Consider the following 4,083-nt stretch of genomic DNA (forward strand, 5'->3'; position numbering starts at 1 on the left):
GATAAACTGGACTTCATCAAAATTGAACACTTGTGTAACAAAGACACTATCAAAAGAGTAAAAAACCCTGACGTAATGGGAGAAAATGCTTGCAAATTACGTATATGATAAGGGAGTAGTATTCAGAATGTATAAAGAACTCTTAGAATTCAACAAGAAAAAAACTAAACAGCCCACTTCAGAAATGGGCAAGGGACTTGAAATGTCTGTTTTGCTCAAGTTGATACACGAATGGCCAATAAGCCATTAAAGGATGTTCAGCGTCACTAGTTGTTAGGGAAATGCACATTAAAACCACAGTGAGATCCACTCACATCCACTGGGATGGCTGTAATCAAACAGCCAAGAGGTAAAGAGAATTACGGTCGATGCGGCCGTTCCGCCCCAGGGACAGCTCCAGGGATGCGAGTGGACATCTACAGATCCACATTCACAGCAGGAATTCTCACAACAGCCCAAAGCTGGAAACAATGGCAATGTCCATTAATACCCAAATGAATCCTCAAAGTGTGGTCCATCCGTGCCATGGAATATTAGTCAGTCATAAAAAGGAAGTTAGTGCTGACACACACCACAACACAGGCCAACCTTGAAGGCATTATGCAAAGTGACATACACCAGTCACAGAAGCACAGATGTCGCATCACTCCACTTAGATGAGGTGCGCAGTATAGTCAGATTCATGGAAACAAAGAACAGAAATGATCCCTCCCCACAGGCGAGGAGATGTGTATCCACACACACAACAGTACCCGGGTCCAGTCGCTGAGTCTGAGAGCTGGGGCTGGATCTACACCTGTGTGGACACCCCACCATCCACTCACATTCATGCCGTGAGGTTACTTAGGAACGTACTCCTAACTAGCTGAAGTTTAAAGCTCACTCCAGCATGGGCTTGCAAGCTGTGGGGATTCATGTTGGAACACAAAATTCCCAGTCTGCGACTCCTGCCAGACAAAAGAAATGAGTCCCCCCAGATACACTCTGCATCTTGTCAACGATCACAGCCGCGGGGGGTCCATATGGCATCTGCTTGGCACAGCCTCCATGGCACCTGGGGCCCCACAGGCACCCCCTTCTGGCCCAGGCGCAGACCCTGGTGGGAATGCTGTGGCAGCGCGGCCACACTTCTCGGCCACTGCATTTCTGTGCTGGCCCCTGGGGAGTGAAGCCTGACTCCGCCTGGCATAGGCTCAGCCGACCTGATCTCTGGGGAGCCCCCCCCCGTGCTGGTTGCTCCTTGTCCCTTTAAAAAATTTTGGGGGATGTAATCCCAGCACTTTGGGAGGCCGAGACGCGCGGATCACAAGGTCAGGAGATCGACACCATCCTGGCTAACACGGTGAAACCCCGTCGCTACTAAAAAATAAAAAAAAACTAGCCGGGCGAGGTGGCGGGCGCCTGCAGTCCCAGCTACTCGGGAGGCTGAGGCAGGAGAATGGCGTAAACCCAGGAGGCGGAGCTTGCAGTGAGCCGAGATCTGACCACTGCACTCCAGCCTGGGTGACAGAGTGAGACTCCGTCTCAAAAAAAAAAATTGTGGGGGAGTAGAAAAATACCCTCAGTAAGTGAGGTCACTGACAAAAATGTAAATGTAAAAAGCACAACCTTGGACAATATCTTGCTTGAAAAAAACATTTTTTGCTACATGTGAGCAAAGCCCTTCGATGAGAGAGGAATAGGCTACCTAAAAACAGATTCCGGTGCACTTATCTAGTATCGATGAGTTAGAAACGTATCTGCTGCAACAGAAATGCCATGTGCAAGCGCTTCACAGATTGGTGCCTACTTTCCCTCCACACAACCCTTTGCAGAACATGAGCCTGTTGACTTTCATTCCAAACTGCATCATTGTCTACTTGCTGCTAAACTAGACAGTGGAGAAAGAACTTCAACTATTCCAAGTTGGCTTTTAAAGGCCCTTAAACTAGGCCCAAAGGCCTTAATCCCTGACAGGCCGTGTGGACAAGTGCCGCTCTGCTGTCTGCGGCCACAGCTGGTGGAGCTGAAAGCACGCAGAGGCCCTGCACGCAGGACTGGAGGACCCTAACGTCAGCGCTGGCACTGCCCAGGAAGCTTGGGAAGGGCGTTCTCCGGTCTTCTGCAACGCATTCCTTTACAGAAAGGAAAATGGGAAGAAAGGTTTCACGTCCAGGGCTCTGGGCCTTTGATCATTTGAGAAACGCTGGGTCTGCAACAGGGGCCTCCGGCTTCTCAGGCCAGACAAAGACGCCCGGCCACACGGGCAGGGCCTAGCCTGCACCAGAACAAAACCCTGGCGCCTCTCAGTGTGGAGGCCTGGGAAAGGCCCACCTCAGCCGGCAGAGGGGCCGCCTGCCCTTTGATCTCTCCTGAGACCATGGCCTGGGCCCCGGGTCAGGGAATTTCACACCGCACACACCCCAGGGAAAGAGGAGCAGGTCAAGAACAGGAGGGGGGTCACCAATCTCAGCAAAGGCCCCAAGCCGGCCCTCTCTGGCCAGTTCCACATGGCTGCATGTGTATTGTCCAAAGCTGAGCCCATCTCAAAGTGGAACTGACATTACATGCCACAATGGAGCCAGTGAACGGTGGCTCAGGTGCCTGGACAATATGCCAGCCCTGCCCCCCGCATCGGGGTCTCGAGGCCAGGACACGCTTCTCCATGTTTCCTTCTCTGTGGAGTGAACCTGAGCCACTCAGAACCCAGGCTCCATCCCATCCTCGTGGAGATGCGCACTGGGGCCACCTGCATCCAGCCGCCTGCCCGTGCTTCTGGTACCTGGATGGGCAGGTTCCATTGGAAACACAGGTGCCCCCAGCAGCTCATCACGTCACATGTTCACAAACACAGGCTTGGTCAGAAACACATCAAATGATCTGTAACGTTCTGAAGATATTTTGGTTTAAGAGAAGGAAAATCTTTATGTGTGAGAGAAAGAAGGGAGGGCCCGTGATAAGGGGAGAAGTACAAATTCCACGGATAGCTCTGAACTCCAATAGCTGTAAATTTGGAAAGAAAAAGAAATATTTGATAAGATACAGCAGCATTAATGGACAAGGAAAAATGGACTTTTAAATGACAAAAAGGATTGTGTCATGTCCAAAACAAACAAACAAAAAAGGATTAAAAGTATTACCAGAGTGTTTGCATTTTGTTTTTGTTTGCCCATTCCCACCACTAAACGAATCTTGGGTGTTTAAAATGATATTTGGTGGCACAAAAACTGATTTCATTTCTCCCCAGCAGCCAGTAAAGGATGCTGGTGGTGTCAGGTGGGTGTGGGGTGTGGGGCTGGGCTGCAGCCCTCCCCTCCACTGCAGGACGCTGGAGAACTCGCCCAGGCTCTCCAGTCCTTCTGCATAAAGTCATGGCTGATGTTTTATCTTCACGCATTTATGTCTTTTTTTTTGTTAACCAGAAGAAACTGAAGTAAGGAAAATGCTTATTTTAAAGTTGCTGGCATTCGTGGAAGTGCACAGAAACTGGTTTCTATGATCGATGCCTGCTCCTGTCACTGGGCCAGTGAAGAAGAATGGGATGTTCTGGAAGGTGGAGGTCTCCATATGAACACATATATGTGCGTGTGTGTTGAGACGAAGGGAATTGTTGATTCACGCTGGGAAAGAGACTGTGGGATGCTGCCATCTCAGCGCCTCCCACCTTCCATGGGACGCTAATGGGTATCGCAAGGCTGACGCAGACTCTTCTCAAGTAAGTGTCAGAGGCGCTGAGTCAGGGGAAGCTGGACACATCTCTCTGCCCCGGACTCCTCAGGGCCTCTCCGTGTGCACCTGCCCTGTGATGCTCAAGGAGCAGACTCAGTGCGTGCCTCCTCCCAAGCTCACCTGTCTGGGGAGCCCTCCATCTGGCCCCGATTCAAAGAGACCACCTTAGAGGTTGGGTGTTCTGGAGACCACCTTTTGAGAAATGCCAGAGCTCAATCCCCACGCTTTTGTAGGAGAAAACTGGATCCCAGAGAGGTTAAAAGCTCTGTCCAGAGTGATAAACCTCATTGCTGGCAGAGCCGGACCCGTGTGCAGATCCGCTCTCCCACGCTGCTGCTGGACCCGTCCTCGCACCCCGTGCCTCACGTCTGAGAC

At 51.1% G+C, this 4,083-nt stretch overlaps 1 protein-coding gene across 1 annotated transcript in view; it reads right to left on the reverse strand.

The window, feature by feature from the left end:
- LOC105549455 (receptor-type tyrosine-protein phosphatase N2-like) overlaps positions 1–4,083 on the reverse strand; it is a 559,495-nt gene that overhangs the window by 25,985 nt on the left and 529,427 nt on the right. The gene's annotated exons all lie outside the window — the stretch shown is intronic.

Source organism: Mandrillus leucophaeus, unplaced genomic scaffold (genome assembly GCF_000951045.1).
Source record: "Mandrillus leucophaeus isolate KB7577 unplaced genomic scaffold, Mleu.le_1.0 Scaffold44, whole genome shotgun sequence".
Taxonomy (NCBI): Eukaryota; Metazoa; Chordata; class Mammalia; order Primates; family Cercopithecidae; genus Mandrillus; species Mandrillus leucophaeus.